Genomic DNA, 21,594 nt, shown 5'->3' with positions numbered 1-21,594 from the left:
GTGTGTGTGTGGAAGGCGATACGTAGCTTGTCGTACAGGTGCTTACAATTTGCAGTGATTAATCATTGTTGTGTTTGGGGGTGACATGTTGTTTAATGCATCTGTCTGTCTTCCTCTCTCCATCCCGGACCAGCAGGCCATGGCACGCTGGGTGTCACTGAGGGGTTAATGTGCAGTAACACACCAACACACTGATTTGCACATCACGCATTCTGCATTATAATAGACACGCCAAATGTGGTACGGTATTAGAAGAGTAGGCAGGATCCCAGTTTAATGTATGCTTTCTCAAAGCCTTTATACAAATAATCCATGTGCGTGTGTGTGTGTGTGTGTGTGTGTGTGTGTGTGTGTGTGTGTGTTTGCTTTGGGTACAGGGCAGGCAGCCTGGTCAATGCAGGCTGTAAATCAGCTGCTCTCTGATGGAATTCTGACAGACAGGAAGTTAATCTGTCCCTCGTGTGTCATTACGCCCAACCTCCCAGATTGCCACATATCCTGCTGCTACGCTCATCTTCTGCACACACACACACACACATTCAGCCCGGCTGCCAGAGACAGTAACAAACACACATGTTGAACATAAAGTGGCTTTGGCTGTGTCAAGAGTTCATTGTCCACATCTGCCAGAGGCAGAGAAAGAGCTCAAATAGACGTTCACTCTCTCTCTTTCTGGATCTGTCTACATCTCCAAACTTGCTTTCCATCATTTATTGTTGGTGATAACCATCCATTCATTATAGATATGTTATGTTCAACGTGTGGCTTCTCTTCCTCCTTAAAGTGATAGTTTACCCAAAAATCATTATTTACTCGACCCCATGTTGCTTTGAACCTGTATGACTGACTGTGAAAGAGGAAATGCTTTGAAGAATGTTCAGGCTGCTGTTTTATACAGTATACAACAAGGTGGAACTATAGGGTCCTTTTGCCTTGGGTGCTATATTTCAAACCTCTAAGGCTGATGTAGCTCGACGTGTTGTGCGTTCAGAGATGGTACTCTGCATACCTTGGTTGTAACGAGTGGTTATTTGAGTGACTGTTGCCTCTCTATCATCTCTAACCAGTCTGCCCATTCTCCTCTGACCTCTGACATCAACAAGGAATTTCTTGGCACACTTTGAGTCCCTTAGTACCAATTGAACATTATTTAAATGCCACAGCCTAGCTGAGCATCGTTGCTTACCATGTCCGTCCCTTTTTGACTACAGTGTACCCATCTTCTGATGGCTACTTCCAGCAGGATTATGTGCACCATGTCACAAAGTTCAAACTGTGATGCATTCTCATGTACATGTAAGCAAACAAATTTTTACTTGTACATCGTTCATAGCATTTCGAACCTTGAAGCAGATGAGCTTCAGCAGCAGAAGACCACACTGGGTGCCGCTCCTGTCAGCTAAGAACAGGAAACAGAGGCTGCAATTCACACATGCTCACCAAATTTGGACAATAGAAGATTGGAAAAACGTTGTCTGGTCTGATGAGTCTCAATTTCTCCTGGGTCATTCAGATATTAGTGTCAGAATTTGGCAAAGAACATGAAAGCATAGATCCATCCTGCCTTGTCTCAATGGTTCAGGCCGCTGGTGGTGGTGTAATGGTGTGGGGGATATTTTCTTGGCACACTTTGGGCCCCTTAGTACCAACTGAACAATGTTTAAACACCACAGCCTACCTGAGAACTATTCCTGACCATGTCCGTTCCTTTATGACTACAGTGTACCCATCTTCTGATGGCTACTTCCAGCAGGAATATGCACCATGTCACAAAGCTCAAATCATTTCACTTTACTCAAATGTCCTCCACAGTCACCAGATCTCAGTCTGATAGAGCAGCTTTGGGATGTGGTGGAACGGGAGATTCTCATCATGGATGTGCAACTGACAAATCTGCAGCAACTGTGAGATGCAATCATGTCAATATGGACCAAAGTCTCTGAGGAATGTTTGTAGGGCATCGAATCAACAAAATTAAATAATTTTCGTGGCAGCTGAAAATTCAGATTTGCCATCACAGGAATACATTACATTCTAAAATATATTAAAATATAGTACAGTAACTGAAATAATATTAGTATGTTTGTTAAAATAATATCTATTTTATAATATTTCATAATGTTGTTTTAAAAATTTTGCTTAAGAATAATAATAGTAATACCATCTCTCCAAACTCACTGGAGTTTAACTGTGATGCATTCTCATGTACGTGTAAGCAAACAAATTTTTACTTGTACATCGTTCATAGCGTTTCATGTCCCAACCCACAGCTTTCTTTACAAATCTGCTGTAATGCCACAATCTTATGAACAATTTAGGTCTGACAGTTTGAAATATTTTTTGAATCCTTTGACAAATTGCTGTATGAAAAAAGCTCAAAGCATAATCGGCTGGTTTGGAAAGTATCCAGTATTAGGATCCTGACCCTTCAATTATGGACTTATGGTGCTTGTTTTCATGCATGGTGCTGAATTTCATTAGTGGTTATGCTTCTTGGTTGCATGAATACTGCTGCTCTGCAATGATGGTGATATGTGAAAGAGATCTGTGTTTTTGTTAAAATTATGAAATAATATTGCTTTAAACTTAAATATTCTTTGTCATTTTAATTAAGTCTATAATCTGATCTCATCATTCTTTTGTAAATGAATAATTCACTAAATTAAAAAGATTTGTGTGTGTATGCGTGTGTGTGTGTGTGTGTGTGTGTGTGTGTGTGTGTGTGTGGTGTGTGCGTGTACAATATATTCAAGGTGTAATGAAAATATTATTCTTTACTTGATGGTTATACCACATGATATTTTTAATATAGTCTTCGAGTCATTGAATTCAAACTTTTCTTGAAAAAGTTTTTTTTTTCAAAACCATATGAAACCAACATGAATACAAAGACTGCATTTCTAAGAACTTGGCACATGTGTTTTAAACTAGATTTTTAAAAGATTTTTTCATTACCCTAATGCAGTTTCTGTGTATGTATACCTGTGTGCACATGTGGTTGTATGCATCTGTATACCAACCACGGATTATGATGACAAGTTAGATTTTCCCCAGTGCCCATGGAATCACTCCATGCATTGCTCTTGCCAAGTTACCTGATGCAAGCGACTGTCAGGACTGCCATGTCATCAGATCGGACAGGATATTTGCTCCATGGCTCAGGATAATTCATTACACTGCCTCCAATAATGACAATACATCACACAACCTCTTTCAATTGCTCAAATGCACAAAAAAGAGCAGGCCGCACGGCTGATTTCATAATTACTGCATCAAACCGCTGCCGTATGTAACACAATCACAAGCTCTCATCAGACCCAAACCACCACCATGGCTGGCCAGCACCGCTTATGTAATGTTTGGAAAGAAAGAGTCTGTGTAAGATTGTATGAAGTTTATAAAACCAAGACTTGTGTAGATCCCAACAGTTAAGAGATGCTTAATGTGTTTGTACTTTGTGTGTGTGTGTGTGTTACTCTCATTCTTTCTGAGGCTGGGTGGTGAAACATGTTTCTCTTGTGTTTGGCCAGTGCTGGCTGAGTGCGTTTACACTTCAGTAATGGCTTCCTGCTTCAGTCTCTCACGCTAAACTCGAGGAGGGGACACACACGGGGCCCTTCAACAATTCTACCATAACAGCAAAGACACTCTTAACCCTCCAGTTGTGTTAAAAAACTTGTGTTAACATTTATTGTGCTGCAGGTCAAATATACCTGCATCGGTTTCCTTGCAATTAGCCAAAAATCACACACAAAAAATAAAATAAACAAATTTTGGCTACGGGTAGTGAATATTAGCACACTAAAATGCTAATAAATAATAGTAAAAATTGCTATTTGTATTTAGTTGAAGTAATATTTATTGTACAGACTCACACACACACATTATTTTTTCTGCTCAAACCCTTGAGGGTAAAATTCGTTTCTCACTTCACTTTTCAGTGCTGCAACTGAATAATAATTAAGATTCAACTCAACTACATAAATACACAGATTTCATTGGTTGATTGAAGACGAGTCTTCAGCCTTGAGTAAACTTTGAGTCTTAAAGTTCTCATGTATTTCTTATTTTAGTGTTTTAAGTTTTATTCTTTAAGTTTAAATGTATCTATTTTATTTTTAGTTATTTTTTTGGATGAGGATTTTTGGTTTTTCACAGTGTTGATTTTTGCATGGAAACCAGTGGGGTTGGTGTTGAATATGACCCCAAAACAAAAGTCATACATCCTTTCCAAAACACTTCCGTGTGTCGAAACTTTGCCTATTCATGACCCTAAATGAAAAGTAGTAAAACACAGTTTTAAGATGAAAGAAGCCGCTGTTTCGAGCTGTTTGGAAATCCAATGCAAGTCAAACTGACCGCAACACAACAAGAGGTTATTTACTGCAGGGAAGACACGCACATCTTGGCAACTCTAGCTTGTAGCATCATCAGCTATGTTAGACACATTTAGTATGCAAGCACACAATTATGTTTGTTGTAGATCTTTATTTCTTTCCACTGAATATTTTCGTTGTTTCCTTAAAAAGACCCCTGGGGAAAGGAAAGATCATATCACTCCTTAAGAATGTCCGTTGTTCTTTCCCATCATTCTCTGATCTGCTCCTGCACCTTGCAGGCAGTGGGCTGTTTTTCAACCCATCTTGCATCTCCATACAAGAGACGCTGGGTTCAACTGTTCATCTGTACAGGAACGACGAGCTTACTATTGAGTGATAGGACAGCAGGGATGAGTCTTCGCTCACATAAGCTCTCCCCAGCGGTGCCTCAGGTCGACACTGATCCAGGGCCCCGGTTCCTGCACTTGTCCAAAGAGACACAGGGTGTTAACAGGTAATTAAAGAATTTACTGCCCCACTAAAACTCTATTATTGCTGTTCCCGGCCCATAATTAGGTTCATTATCAGCTTTTATGGACTATAGGTGAGCGTTTCCAAAGCAGTGGACAAAGCATTCCACAGCCGCTGTCCAGGTCATACACAGTGTGCAAGTTTGAAGAGGTCACGTTGTCTCCAACTCTTATATTTCACAACCAAGCACACTTCTACCAGTAGTAATATGATAAAACTGACTTTTCAGGTTAGATTTGTTAATAAACTATATGATGATAAAAAACATTAAATTACCTTAAATGTAAGGTAAAAAATAGATAGGTACAGTTTTATAAGAATCGCTGGTAACACTTGTGAGAACAGTGGTCCTCATTCATTTGTAGCTTTGAAATGTAATGCAGTATAAGTGGTGCTACATTAGCTGGAAATTCAAAGTAAGTTTTATTAATGAGTTGAAACATCATATGATATATAATGTGCAGCCCAGCAGTAATGTGGCACAAACTCCTGTTAGTAACCAACAGTACAGCAAGTTGGAATTTGAAACTAGATTGGAACCCTATTTGAACTTAAGAAGATAAATATGACATTATTTTTAATATGTTCCTGCAACTAAATCTTCACAAAAACTCTTTTGAAGGGTATTTTCCAAATTCAAAGCACTCTACTCGAAAGGGCATTCACCTGCATGGGAAAATAGCTGCGTTGGGACGTTATCAAGATGGCCACGGAGTGCACTCACTTTCTTTTTAAGGGACATCGGTGAACGGCTCTTGTGAGTGCAGAACAAATATAACGAGAAGGACGTCGTCCTCATCTCTCTCTCTTCAAACTCTCATTTGGATGTTTCCATGCCTCTGTTACTTCCCAAAACACTTTCACTTCACTCTGCTTTTCATGGTAGGTGAAGATTGCCAAGGTTGTTCTGCAAAATGTAGCAGCTCCTAGGTGTGTATTTATTTGTGCACTGTCAACAAATAGTGTGTGTTCATCTCTCCCCTGCCTCTCACTCTCTCATGTCTGTCCACTAGGTGACAGTACTGACACAGCTCATCCTCTGGGGTGATTGACATGAGAAATATCATTTGTATTAACCAAAATACAGGGCACAGCATGACTATACAGCATGCCAATGGCCAACTAACATGAAAAACACCAAACTAGCTTAAATAAAAACACAGACAACAGTTGAAACGAGTAAAACAGACATGAAACTGACACAGGGCCCTGTAGCCGGGGGCCCCAACTGCCCCTATTTGATGGTGACTGGCTTATCAGATTGCACAGAGATTGTGCGTGGCTAGGCTAGTTTGAGGAAACGGTGCATTGACTTCAATAGCTCCTTCCGTGTATATTCTGTGGAAATGTTAATGTAAATGTGGGCAGCATTTTTGCATGTGTTGGTTTTTGTTGTGTTAGCTTTTTCAGGTGATGGTGTTCACTGAATTGAGTGCTGGAATATGCTAGCTGTAGATCTGTTGGGTTATAGGGATCTAAGAAGGAAATTGATAACTACGAATCCTTTTAGTTTTTTTGCTAACTGGCCTACCTAGTTGAAGCTGAAAGAAATAGCTTGCCCTCAACAGCAAGGGAACTCGATACCTGGAGAAATGGTTTAATCTGAAAATCAAAGTTTTATTTGGGTCAAAGTTTTCACTTTGCTGTATTAAGTTCTGCACTTATTATCCAATATAGTGCTGCAGTGACCAAACCGGAAGTCAGCATCATCTTGGTAACCTTAAAAAATAGTACTTTTGATTTTTTGCAGAAAATAAGCTCTCTGACCAACAAAAGTGTATGAAGAAGTTTTGTTCATCATGATAAACTTAACAAATGAACAAAACTTTTATGAACTATAATTGCCAGGAGTAAAAAGACATAGATGAATTACTTCATGGATTACATTACTTCAAAATCACTATTACTAAGCTTCTTTCTTATCTTTATTTAAAAAAAAAAAAAACTGAACTGAACTGAACTGTATCATTTTGCTAGAAAATGTACCCATATTAAATTTTTGTACAAAAAAATAAAAATAATAATAATAATAATTTGCTTAAAACTTTTCCAGAGAATGGACTACGTCTCCAAATATATCTTTAACATCCTTGTCAGCATCAGTTAACACAAGATTTGCATCTAATGTCCACCTATTTTCTCTATCTCTTGTGTATCTATATGTAGTGCTCATGGTATTTGCATTATGTGTTACAAATGTTATCATCTGAGTTTTTGTGAAATGTGATCCGTTGTAATGATCAGGTAAGGTCACGTCAGGTCTCTTTTAATAAATATGCATAAAAATAACTCTGTTAATTGTTCGATTTTACTCATATTTATGTATCTGCATCAATGAAAAATAGGAATATGTTGATAAAAAAAATCGAAACATTTATTTATATCAACTTTAAAAATGGCAAGTGGAGTAACAGAGTAAGTTCTATCATACAATTGAGTATACAGAACGTCCTGATAGAACATTTTCAAATAATTATAATAATAGTAATAAATAAAACTAAAAATAAACAAAATGTAAAGTCATTGACCCGTTTGTGCCCCTGCCTCATTACCACAGTGGCAGTGGCATGATACAGTGATGGCATCAGATGATAAAACAAAAGTCCTCTGACGTTTACTGTGGTATTGAATGATTTCCATATACATGTTCCATGGTATAACCAGAAAACCTTTGTGGTGTAGCAGTACATTTTTAGGACAAACTTACATAATTCCTCATACTGACCATGGTTTGTATAGAGCAGTGTAATTTCTATATGAAGAAATGTTTTTAAAAAATTCAGACCTGTGCAGTAATAGACAGATAAAAACGGTTCAATGAAGGGGAAAAAACCTCTAGGGAGTGAATATCAGCCATGTTTGACAAATGACTGGAAGCATATTTGTTTTTTCAACACCCCCCCCCCCCCCTCACCCAGTATTTTCCTCATTTATTCTTTCTCCTACTAAACAAAACACTTCAACCCCAAGTTACCATATTTGAATATGTAAATTGATGCTTGCATTTCTCCATTACAGGTATGTATTTACAGTACAATTTCCTAGTTCCTTTAAAATGCTATGTTAGTTATAAGGTACATAAAACTTCAATAATGTGAATATATTCAAACTAAAGGCCGTTTCATTAAAACGTTTTGTTAGGCAAATCCATTAAGTTCTGCGAAATCCTAATATGCCCATGACATGCAAACTATGTTGAAATGCACTGTGACAAAGTTTTTCGTGTCATTAACGCCAAAGCCATTAACCAATAAGGATCCAGAACCAAAACAATCCATTTTATTACTTTACAGTGATCCCCATTGCTTACATGCAATTATAATTCAGTATCATTAGAATCATCTGTCATCTAAATGTGTACATACTTATATGGACATAACAGACAGTTACTAGTGAACTTCTCATCAGCATAGCTCACCTACTTCTTGTATTTTCACACTGGTGAGAGAGAGCCGTGGAATCTGATGCCGGTGTGAGGTTTCAAACCTCTGATGGCTAATCAGATGTTCATTGTTAGTCGGGATGACAAATGGTTCTGTGCGGTCGTGCCGCCTGTATGTTTAGCATTCCTGTGTCTGTGAGTTTTGAGAAGCCTTTATTCACAAGTGTGGAGATGTCACCGATGATGAGGGTGTGCTCCATTAGCTACCGGTGGAAACGGGAACACAGCTGAACCTTGCCGCTCTGGACTGACGTGAAAAGGAATGCCTGACATGCAACTCTTCGCTCACCAACCTATAAAGAGCACTCAAAAGGCATCTCGGGAGAGAGTTCAGAGGCGTCCTAATATTGTTGTCGCCAAGATTTACGCCTGGCAAGGAAAAATTCCAGTCAAATAATTTTTGAGGACTGACCCGAATGGCAATCAAAACCATCACTGCTGTTTCACACATGGTTGCACAACTTGACTTTTTCAGCATGTCATAACCACAACATTCTCACTGATTGAAGTGTCAAACAGAAGGATTAGCACATACATTTGATATGTAAATTAACTATAATACAAGTAATTGTTGGCCTTTTATCTCAGTTTCTCTAAGCAGGCAGAGCCAAGAGCATTTTCTGCCTGGTTTGAAGTAACTCGAGTGTGACTGTAACCCATGCAGCTGATGAGCCAATACCAACAGCTGCATTAGTGAAGCAACACCGATAGTTATGGTGCTTGGTGGTTAACTTCGGTTACAACCCACCTTCACGAAACTGTACTTTACATGATTACCCCTTCCCTCGCCCGCTAACCTTTTCTCAGGGGCTTTCAGGAGAAATCTGCTCACTCAGTCACTGTCTTTGGATGATTGATGACACCTGTGCATGTTGAGCAATCATTTACTGTCACTGCGCTATTTTCCTTTCTCACTTTTGCGTGGGAGCAAGAATCGTGTACTTGCCTGAGCCAAGACCAACTGCAAGATAACGATCTTAACTGTGGTGATGTATGGTCTTCTATCAGGGAAAATATCAGACTATTATGAATGCACACTAAAGAACTGTTGCCTGGAGTACATGTGGTATCACCTCTGAGGTCTGTTCTTATCTTAACTTTAGGAACATTACCTAGTTAGGCCACAAAAGATAAATGCTTGAGGTAACTCGTAATACAGCGATGCTGATGTATTAGAACGTGTGTGCTGGGGTCACTCTGGATATCTAGTCATCCACTAGTCAGACTAGTTTTTTAAAGTGTTGCTGTTTTCAGTGACAATGTTTTTATTTGCAAGCTTCAGTTTTTAGAAAGTTTGAACTGTATCCCTCTTGGAAAAGTTGTCTTTACGTTTGTTTCCACTTAAAGTACCTCCACTACTGGAATACACCTTCAGATTTTATTTGTTTTTGTGTAATATATAAATATATATATTTAGGCTATATTTATACACCATGTTTAAAAGTGCAAAAGATTTTTTTTTTTATGAAATGAACAGCATTGTTCAGCAACTATGTAGTAAATTGATCAAAATTGACAGTAAAAACAGTCAAATTTCGAACTTCCTGTTCCTGAAAAATATTAGGCAGCACAACAATATTGATAACAATAAGAAATATTTCTTAAGCAACAAATCAGCCTATTAAATATTTTTATGGCTGATAAAAAAATAGCTTTTCCATTACAGGAATAAATTATACTTTATTATTATTATATTATTTTTATTTTATTTTCATGTAAAATTGAAATTTTTTTGAAGTATTAAAGTTAACAATAACAACACTATGATTACACATTTCCAGAATTATTTGGATTCTGATTGGATTTTATTCAATTTCAGGTTATTTATATATTTTCCAAATGTATGACATCAAATTTACAGTCTTGCACTTCCTGAGTATGTGCCATGCCCCTCACATTTCGTATGTGACTCATATTTCAGTGACTTCCTATACACTGTGGTTAAAATTTCCATGCAAGTTAAATCATTTACATGATTAAGAGTTCATCATTAAAACAGATAATGTCATTAATGATAAACTCACAAACATGTATTGATTTCTTTGTTGCAGGGTGTTGTTTGTGTCAGCGTCTTGAGGGCAGTTGCCTCTCCTTGTCAATCTGTTGCAGTGTAGACGCCGTAGATGACAGAAACTGTCAATGCTATTGTGACTCAGAGACAAAAGACATGCCAAATAATGGCACTCAATGATAAGTCACTCACTGAGGCGAAACTAAGCCTAAAACACCAACCAGATGGCAGGTCAATTTCTGCCTGCACTTTGACTAAATGACAATATTGCAGAGGATCTCAGAAAGAGACTCTCTATTTCTCCACTTTCTCCACTCTCTACTCCACTTAAGGGGCATGATCAAACAGTAGCATCTGCTGACAGCTACAGAAATCCCATAGTGCAAGAGAGCTTTTAGATGGGAAAGCCCGAGATTCTTGGATCAGAAGTGCACATGCTATTGATCATGTTTGACTACGCTCTCCTTGATGAATTATCTGTGACAGCTGATCAGTTGTAAAATAAAATTGTCTTGGAACAGCAAACTCACAGTAGATGTTGGTGCCAGCAGCTGCCCATGTTGAATCTGTGGTTGTCATTTGCATTCCTATTTTAGGTAGATGCTGGAGCTGATAAATGGATGCAATGCAATGATCCAACACGGAAGTACTGTAAAAAAAAGAAAAGAAAAGAAAAGGAAAGATAAATGAGGCTCATGTTTTCCATCCAATTGAATTCAGTCAATATTACTCCGTCATGATGCTATGCCTGACTTAAAGATCTGATAAGGTGGCCAATCATGTTCTGTGCATCTAGTGAATTTCTTGATTTTGACATGCTTATCATAAGTGTTTGTTCGTTTGTACTCATCTGTCAAGGAAAACATGCAAATAGTACAAGCGAGCCATTTTCCACTACCACCACACATGGCAGAGGTGTTTTATTCTGTTCTATACCACAGCGACAACTATTTTGTTGAGTAATCGACAACACAGAATCAATACTTATTTATTTTAGACAACAACATTGTGATATTATGATACGTGGGTGTGTTTACATTATACCAGTTGATAAAAAATAACCCTAAAACGTAGCAACTGTATTTTTTGAGGGCAACTCACCTTTTTTTTTTTTTTTACTGTCAATTTTAATATTTTTACTTGTGTGTGTGATTCTGTCTAAATTGTATAGGAATCTAGCATATATGTGTATATACACTAAGAATATAATATACACAGCGCACATACAGTTTACACTGCTGGTTGCAAAGCTGATTTTTTTTTTGCAGTGTCAAATGAACCTTCAGAAATGATTCTGATTGAATCATGTTAGTTTTAAAATCATGTATTATTTATTATCAACTATTATTGGTGCTCAATTATTAAGAATGGTTCTTCTTATAATAATTGTCATGTTGAATGGTTTTCAGAAAATTTTGTCCAGTGTACAAAAATGATCTTGTTCCCATCCAGGGCTAAAATTTACAGAGCCCAGGATAAGTGTTTAATGGGTAGATCATCTCTCCCTTGGGTCCAATGAGTAGACTGCATCAAACTGGGCCCCTTAATGACAGCCCTGTTCCCATTGTGGTTCCCATTTTCTATCAATAGTTTCTTGGTCAATAACATTACCAGTTCTTCATATAGTGTGGCTGATGCGCAGAGGCTTTCTTATTTCAAGAGCACAGCTTGCATCCACTTAAGCCAGTTTAATTACTTGCTAGTGTTGTGTAGGGAAAGTCTTGCTTTCCGTTTCAGTCTCTCCATCTCTTGCCCCCCCCCCCTCTTTGTCTTTTTCCTGCTCACTTAAATCCACCCATATGGAACATGCCAACAATGGCTGTGGTTTACTCTTTGGCCCTCTCACCTTGTTTGTGCATTTTCCCCTCTTTGACGATAACTCTCGAGTGTTGTTGCCTAACTAGGGTGTTCTTTTCTTTTCCGCCAAACATGGAGTTCATTAGACTCAAATGAGTGACGGGCTTTCTCAACTACTCACTGCTTCCTACCTTTGATCCTCTACGAGCACCTCTTGTTCAGTTCAGAGCAGCAACAGGGTTCACATGGATTCAGGCTTCCTCCACCTTTACCTCAACAGTGACCATGATTTTGACTAGCAGAATGTGTTTTGGGATAAAAAAAAAACATTCCTGTCAACACAAGCATAGTCTTCAAGGAGCATGTCCTACTTTGCTAAATTAATACTGCGCAATAAAAATGGTTATCGAATCGTATGGCATTTTAAAAGGACATAGCCCTTAATATGACTTTACCTCATCGTCAAGTATGGATGGGTCTATTCCTCCAGCTGTCTTGCTGCTGAGATGACTCTCCCAGGCCTCCTTCTCTTTTACGTCTTCAGGATGGATAGAGTGCTGAAATGGAAAACATGTGTCTCCTGTGTGCATAACATTATTTTCCCCTGTGATGCCCTGGCAGCCGTGATTAATTAATGATAAACGTTACAGCGTTATAGTAGACTATGACATACCTAATTTGCCTCCTCCTCATTTTTGTCCCACTGATGCATCTTCCACAAGCTCATGTCAGCCTTGAAATGAATCACACCACCTCACCCTGTCCCACTGCTAGGATATGTTCATGAACATGCCACATCCTCCGTTCAGAAGACGCACGTTACATGCAAAAAGTCAACACAAACCTGTCTGCAAGTCATAATGGGGGGACTGCAATTCCTCTTTTGGAATTTCTCTTGATTATTACTTTCCTGGAAAATCCCCGAGGAGGCAATGTCTTGTTTATGGACAATACATTTAATGGAAGAAATTAGAATAGGAGCATATTTCTCGGCAGCTGTGTACACATAGAGGAATCTGTGAAGGAAGCCATTAAAGTAAACGGCTGAACGGAGCTGAGAATTGCGATGCAGATGCATAATTGAGCAAAGGAGCCTCTACGATCTCACTTCAATGCATTGCACCCATCTAACACCCCCTCAATCTGTTTGTTTACAACTACCTTGAATAAAAAAACGTGTTCTGTGAACTGTTTAGTGCAAAACAGATACTGGACTGAGCTGTTAACTATTTACATAACTTGTAGCCCAACACAGATACGGTTTCAGCTGTTGTTCACCATCTCCATTAAATGGAACCTGATCTGTGTGGTCGCAACATCTGAAGTATTTGCCAAGGTTTGCAGTGTGAAATCCCCATTATTCAGCATGTTAAACAGCCCTCACCCCCTCTGTCATAGCTCGAGTGCGTTTGAACTGGAATCCTGGCTTTAGGTGGGCCATTACGGCAGCCTCTCTGTGGGCCAGTCCAGATAAAATAGGATTCAAAAATACTTTGGGATTTTACGTCCATCAGCGCATTGGAACCGAATGTAATGTATGATGGTAATGACTAGCAGGCCAGGCGAGCACAACGTCCCACATCTCTGCTCGGAGGCCATTTTGTTGCCAGATCCCTTACCGCACGCTTGTCAGTTGCAGTGGAGTGGTAAGGAGTCAAAAACAAGATCAGAGTGACGAAGGTGGCAGCAGGCCAAGCAGCTCCTGTCGGATGTGAATTCAGGGGACTGTTACATAGGGATTTTTGAGGGGAAAACCCTCCGTCTACTGAATACAGACACATGCAAACCGCACACATGCGCCTAGACAGACGGCGAATGGAATCACACACAACCTCTGTGACTTTTTATTTGTATTTACAAATATATGGATCGTAGTATTTAATCCATCACCATTTTAGCACGGTGAACTATTTGTGGATTCGGTCGAACGTTTCAGTCTCGAGAGACTTGGCAGGATTCTGATGTGATTGTATGAAAAGAAGCTGTGTTTGGGATGATTGTGCAGTATAAAAAAAAAAAATGCACAAAGACTTGAATGGTCTTGAATGAAATTGGATTATGCTGAAATATTACTTAAAAAGCTCAGTGAAATATGACAAGAGTGAGTGAACGAGAAGGAAAGAAAGCTTGGCATTTGGTAATGACAGCTTAATGGCCTGTGAGCGAATAATAACATGTTCAGTTGTGCTCATGTCCCATTTTAATGACTGATTTATGTCGATTTTAACAAGGTAGATACATAATTACTTATGATAAGGTCTTGTGTAGATCTGCTTGATGCACCCTTTGGATGTTGTGAAGACCAGGTAAAATATAATTAATACATTCTCTTTTGTTGCTTTCTGTTGTTAATTCAGGGGTAGGCATTTTCTAATTCTTGTGGAAAATACTTCTGTAGAAAAAGAAATGCATCATTTATTCATTCTCCCTCAATGTTTAAGTAATACTTTTTAATGTCCTCAAATTGCTCACATACGTACCTCATTATTTCTCTTGATTATATCCTTTGTTTCGATGCCTGTGGTTCTAAAAGTGAGAGAGTATATGTGGATATAGTTGTGAATTAAGGTTGTATTAACAAAACGGCACCGGCTGGTATTTGTTTTTGTTAACGGCTCTTGCACGTGCATTCCTCCACCAATACAGATGGAACACCAACTGAAATATTAACATTTCCTTAACCCTAGAGAGCCTGCTGTATCGAATTTAATTCACGATTCAGGATTATAAACATGATCAAAAAAATTCATAAAAAACACCAACCCTGTTTTACACAATCTATTACACATCTTCGCCCTCTAATTAACAGTTCATAATTTTTTTTTTAAGTAAAAGGCCTTTTGTTATATAATAAAAAAGTATGACTTCTTGCTTTGAATTTAAAAAGAATAAAGAAAATAATTCTTTATTTTGTATAAGAATCATTCATGAAAATGGAATCATTACCAGGAACTAGAATCGTTAAATTAATTACAGTTCTTATTATTAATTCCAGTCAATTTAGATTTTTTTGGGAAGCAGTACCTCTTTACCTCAGTCATGCAGGAAAGAAGGAATGTTGAAGAGAGGGAAAGAGAAAATGAATCAGGGCCCTCACACTGGAGTCGCTCAGTATGGAGTAAACAGGTTGTGGGCTGGTACTAAACCTTTACGGCTTCTGGGTGCCCTGCCAAGACCTCTGGCTCTGTGACTAACACCCCTCACACATACGCTATGAAGTTTCACATTTTCCGCTACCGTTTTCTGGTAAATAAACTTTTTGAGATGATAATTAGATATTTGTGCTTTGAAGAGGAAGTGTGCTTGTTTGTGTTTCTTCGTGTCTATTTGCATGTGTTTGTTTGCAGCAGTGTCTCTGTGTGTACACTTGTATGAAGCGACATTCGATACTCTAGAGTCCTGTAGAGTGATTTAGGATCTGGTGCTACTGGTTGAGGGTTTATTACAGGTATAAGGCCACAGTTTGGCCGCTCTCTCCTCACACAGGGACAGGGTTAAAAGTGCACTCTCTGTTTTCTTTGTAATGCTCTTCCTCAAGAAGTGATAAAAGCCCTGTGTATTGGATTTCTCTGTTTGTGCGAGTGAATCCAGTCATCTGCAAAATGCAAGTGAGTGATGTGAGCGTATGTGCCCAGATTATTCATAGGCTCAGATTGAGAGGATCAGCCAATCAGACAACTGCTCTGTCTATCTGTCTGTCCGTCCATCTATCTAATGTTCTATATATTCCATCTATCTATCTATCTATCTATCTATCTATCTATCTATCTATCTATCTATCTATCTATCTATCTATCTATCTATCTATCTATCTATCTATCTATCTATCTATCTATCTATCTATCTATCTATCTATCTCCCCACTACCTACCTCTCTTTCTTTCTATCTATCTATCTATCTATCTATCTATCTATCTATCTATCTATCTATCTATCTATCTATCTATCTATCTATCTATCTATCTATCTATCTATCTATCTATCTATCTCCCCACTATCTATCTATCTATCTATCTATCTATCTATCTATCTATCTATCTATCTATCTATCTATCTATCTATCTATCTATCTATCTATCTATCTATCTATCTCCCCACTAACTACCTTTCTATCTATCTATCTATCTATCTATCTATCTATCTATCTATCTATCTATCTATCTATCTATCTATCTATCTATCTATCTATCTATCTATCTATCTATCTATCTATCTATCTATCTATCTATCTCCCCACTAACTACCTTTCTATCTATCTATCTATCTATCTATCTATCTATCTATCTATCTATCTATCTATCTATCTAGCATTCTAGCTTTCTGTCTGTCTATTCCTCTAACTGGCTCTCTATCTGGCAAATAAACTTTAAAAATGCAATGCTTAAATTGTTTTAATAACTTTTAAACAAGGCTTTATAGTGGTGATGAGATTGCAATTGATGACGGCTACTCAAATGTTCTGAAGAAAATGTGAAAATCTAGTTGTTATATAGTGTAGCTCTTTCTTTCTCCCACGTTCTTTCTCTCTCTTGGGTTTTCAGTCACACTAAAGCAGACTAATTGGCAGAATGAAGGGTTAGTATAGCTGAAATCTATTAGCATAGGTCTTAGAGAGCTGCTGAAGCACAAATGCCCAGCACACCTCCTCTCCGACAGGAATGGCTCCTATTAGTGACTGGCTGCCTCTTTAATGTCCACTGGTCCAAATTAGATGCCAACTTGAGTGAACAGGGTTTTTTTTCCTTGCTTTCTTCAACAAGCCGCCTTAGTGGAATCAAAGGCTTTTTTTCTGAGGTGAACCTGACAAAAATGTATACTTGGGAATTCATATTTACCCCGTGCAAATGAGGGTGCTGGAGCCATGTGAGAGGTGGAGACAGGAATTAAACGACTGAGGGGGCCGTCGATCTCAGACACACACACACAAACTCACAAACAAACATCTGGAAGCAGATTAGGAGAACATTAAGAGGATGTATTTAAAGGCCATGACTGTTTGTAAGGTTGAATCAATGTTTACTTTAAAGTCTTACTACCATTCTTCATACTTGTTTATATTCAGGATCAAGCACTTCCAGCTGAATCTAAAATTACGGGTCTCTCCTCCGCTGACCGTCATAAATCGCTACCATATATTCAGACGAGAGCTGTCCTTCACAAATAAACGTCTCTAAGAAGAGGACAGGTCTATGTGCCACTTATATTCATTTGTGTTCAACGGTGCTCATTTCTGGGTTGGAATGTTGCCGTTTTTTTCAAAGGGGGCTTGCTAGGGTGAGAGAAGGGGGTTTCGGGGGTTAGTTAGACTTCTAAGGAGACAGTGAGACTGGAGTTACAGCTTTTCATTAACCTGGAAACCACCTAGTTACATGGTTCATGGGCTGGTCTCAGCTCACTTGGAGGTAACAAAGGGTGTCAGGCGGCACTTTCGGCAGGGGGCGGCTGCTCGAGGCACCCCATCTGACTCTGATCATCATGCCGTTTGCCCTGTCGTACTCATTAGAGACTAGGAATGAGCTAGCATTGCTCTTGTTGAAGGGCTCCAGTTACGTCGCTTCACCCCACCCAAACATGCCTTAAGCCCCTCCTACAGTCTGCATTGATGTTCTTTTATAATTGGGGGAGGAGGGTTTATGCAATATATGACTGTATTAACTCGTAAATTGATTTGTTTGTCAGCTGCATAATAATATAAATGGCTCTATTGAAAATAAGTTGTTCTTTTCAATTATAGTATAGAATGTATTATTTAAGAATATATCAGCTTTATATTTATATTAACATATGTATATATTTCATGCAACTATGTGTTATATCTTATTATTATTAATATGTAAATTAATATTTATGTGTTAATGAGTATATTATTAACAAGTGTAAACATAAATCAGTAATCAATCAAAAATGTACTGCATTTGATCAGTTTATTTTTTTTTTATCTTTGAAAGACTTTTTCATATTTAAGTTTCCAATACAATGGTAACATTATGACTTAAATCAATTGAAAAAAGTATATAACAAGTCTTACATATGATATAATATATGAAGTCTTGTACATGATATGATATATGATTTTTTTTTTGGTATGATTTATGTCTGTTTGTACCGGAAAAAGGATTCTGATTCAAATATATATAATTTATGATGAATATACTGTTAATATACCAGTAGAATTGTTATCATGAAATAAAACACCAACACTGATCCTTTTATAGTCTGTCTGTCCATGTTGAGGAATCAGCCATTCTCAGTCTCTTTTGCCATCAGTCTGCACGCTTATCTATGTTCCTCCACCGCTAGTGATTAAAACAACCTGGAGATACCTCCTCGTGAGATCTCCTTCATCAGATCCTAGAAAGCTTGAACGAAAGCTTCACTAAGCAGGGATACAAATGTTTGATGAGGGCAGTGACAGATGACGTCCAGTCCCTGGGAACGGTGACGCTGAGAGATGAGCCCACAAACTTCCACCCCTGACTGGTGGCTGAACCTTGGTGCACTCTTGATGGAATCCCTCAACCAGCCCTTAAACAGCAGGGCTCACAGCTCAGAGGACTAAGAGCCGATCCGGCCCAGTAAAGCAGCACGTCGCTCAGCTGTGCTCCAGTGATCTCTTATTCCTACCCTGCCCTGTCTGATGCATCTGACGGTGTGAGCTGCAAACAGGTATCCGACTCTGGCTCTCTGTGCTTAGGAAGCCAAGACTCAAATTGCATCAGTGGGCGGACAGTAACTACTCACAACTCCAGTGAAAGAAGTCAGCAGAACATTAGTTGTGGCATGTTTCATTACAAATGGGAAATCTAAAGCCAGTTCAAAATAACTCAAGGAACTACTATTTGTGGTTTAGAAAGGGAATTAAAAGGCTTTTATATTAGTGGCTTACCGCTGGCATATTTGGGCCAAAGTCGTCACCAGGGTGTATGGAGTACAATATTGACTCTTAAGCTTACCACAGATCATGGAACATCAGGTGCAAGTAATAATAGTAGTAACAGTAATAGTTAGTTTGAGGTAATTATTAAAGACTGAAATTATATCAGAAGTTCTGGCATCGTATCATACAAACCACCACAGTCCGTTCCTTGACTGTGTTCTCAAGTTTACTGAGACTAAATGATATTAAATGTGTGTTTATGTAAAAAGAATGAAAATTGGCAACAGAACTACTCACACTGAGCATGAAGTGAATTTTCATCACAGAGAAGTTTACATACCTTAACAAATTCGCTATGTGTAATTCGTGGGCTTAAAATGTAAGGGATGTTTTCACTTTCCTAGAACGGAACAATGGAAGAGTAGGAGTGTGATAGCGTGACATATGAATATTACTGTAGGTTGGTAATAATGGTGTTCTAATGTTAGTAATAAAAGTAATTGTAAGAGTAGACCTGTTGTAATACATCTGGTGCTTGGTAGATACAGTATGTCTATATATTAAACAAATTTTCCATTTTGTTAGTATATTACGTTTCAATCAAAAAAACATACGTTTCAATTAAATGAATGTGGCATTTAGTATTGTGTTGGACCCTTTTGATTTTGATTGTATATTGTATGAGGGGGAGTAAATGATCACAGAACTGTCATTTTAGGGTGAACTGTCCCTTTAAAGGAGGGACCAGAGTCATATCCAGACCAAAAAATCATATATATATATATTTTTTTTACACACACAGGCACACATCACATTTTATTCAGAAAATGTTTGACTTCAGATTCTAGAAAATAACTGCTAATGTGCCGATGTGGCAGGTACCTGCGGTGTGACCTCGTGCTGATGTGACTGCCATTGCACATTACGACCTAGTATTAAACAGGGCTGCTTGAAGGAGTTGTCACAAACTCCCAAATGCATGTTACAAACATACTAAATAAAGCAAAAATATTCCAGTGTGCTGAAGTGACCCGTTTTAGAGAAGCAGTAAAGTGTCTGATGAAAACTAATTTGTCTCCTGTGTCTGTCAGACGCCTCAGAGCATCTGTGACCCACACTTTCTGAGTTCTTACCAGGCAGGGGGCAAGAGGTGCACATGTAGAGTTGTAATTCAGGAACTCTGGTTTTGGAGTACACAAGATCCATCCAGGGGGTGAGGATGGTAGGTTTATGGGTGGAGATGGGTAGGTTTAGGGGCGAAGATGGATAGGTTTAGGGATCAGAGGGTGGAGACGGGTAGGTTTAGGGATATGGAAGGTGAGAGGAGTTGGATCCAACCTCACCCCCTGGATCTTGTGATCTGCAGTGAGGAGCCATCTCTGAAAAGCAAAAAGAACACAGGAAAGCCCAATGCATGTCTGTGAATCAAGACACTTTTAATAGACAAATTTCCCTGTAGTTTTCCAAAAGCATTGCATTTCATTGGTTTTACTTTTATATTCACCCCGCTACTCAAGTATCAAAGTTATATTGCTTATGTATAGTCTGATTTATGCTGTCGCACAGCATTGATTGATATTCATGTGTAGCATGATCATGATCATGGAGCATTTAGGTTAGAGAGGTTTAACCTCACGTACCATTGCAATGGACGTCTGCCATCTTTATGATCCTGCTCATTAAAATTAACTGTCTGGCTGTAAAAAATAGATTTCCTTTTAATGTTGCCTTCTGGATTCTCTTATGCACCGCTGATTGTGTGTAAAAGAAACCTTGCTCACGTGCGTGTTTCGCTTTTTCTAATATTGCTTCTATTTCAGCTCTTGATGAAAGTGTTGTCGGTTCAGTGGCAGCAAATGGAAAACGTATTAACATGACTAAGAATTAAAGACTGAATAATTGAAATAAAATGCCATGACTAAAAACATTTGTGAATTATCAATTATTAGCCATAGTGATATTTGTTTTACTAAGATTCTTACTTGAAGAATTTTTAATGGACTGAGTGATTGAAGCCAATGAATACTTTTCAAACAATTTATTGACTTATATATACCACACAATAGTTGGTTATCATGGTGCCACACTGGAAACATAGATGGCCAATATCAAATGCCAACCATTTAAAAATGTTCCTGTCAGAACTACAGTCACACAGTTTCAGTTAAGTAAAGGAAAAAGGAAGTCATATGAAAGTTATAAAAGCTTCATTTGCAGGATGGTTTTTTGCTCATGGGACCTTGTTTATCATGGGGTTGATATTATAGTCATAAATGAAATAATGCACTTCCCATTCCATGCTCCATCATTTAGGGAATACCCCTTTATATTACAAGGCAAATTTAAAAGACCTTTTTAAAATTTTGGCATGCCCTTTTAAAGGCAAACCCATCAAACTCAAGCCTTTTGATCAACCCAGTAACCTCCTGCCCTTCCCACAGTGCTTTTTTTTAACACCATCATTATTAAGCCCCGCCCCCATGTGACCCGGTGCTGGCAAATTACATACAGGGTCTGAATGTGGATGAGGCCCTAGCACTCAGCCTGGACCTGAAACACTTCACTTCTGTCTATAAAAATACAAAGAGGAGGTGTTCAGAGTTTGCCATTTAACAGG

The 21,594-nt window shown here is 38.3% G+C and overlaps 1 long non-coding RNA gene and 1 pseudogene across 1 annotated transcript; one reads left to right on the top strand and one right to left on the bottom strand.

Moving 5' to 3' along the window:
• Positions 1–10,839: 10,839 nt before the first annotated feature.
• Positions 10,840–12,619, bottom strand: LOC113060359 (uncharacterized). Its single transcript, XR_003278237.1, has 3 exons — positions 12,556–12,619; positions 12,292–12,395; positions 10,840–10,952 (listed from the first exon to the last, which is right to left on the bottom strand). It is a non-coding gene; the product is annotated as an uncharacterized LOC113060359 (long non-coding RNA).
• Positions 12,620–13,646: 1,027 nt separating this feature from the next.
• Positions 13,647–21,594, top strand: part of LOC113060283 (mitochondrial 2-oxodicarboxylate carrier-like) — a 34,067-nt pseudogene continuing 26,119 nt past the window's right edge.

This window comes from Carassius auratus, chromosome 42, assembly GCF_003368295.1.
Source record: "Carassius auratus strain Wakin chromosome 42, ASM336829v1, whole genome shotgun sequence".
NCBI lineage: Eukaryota > Metazoa > Chordata > Actinopteri > Cypriniformes > Cyprinidae > Carassius > Carassius auratus.
Note: the sequence above shows the minus strand (reverse complement) of the source record. Positions and strands in the feature narration are given on the sequence as shown.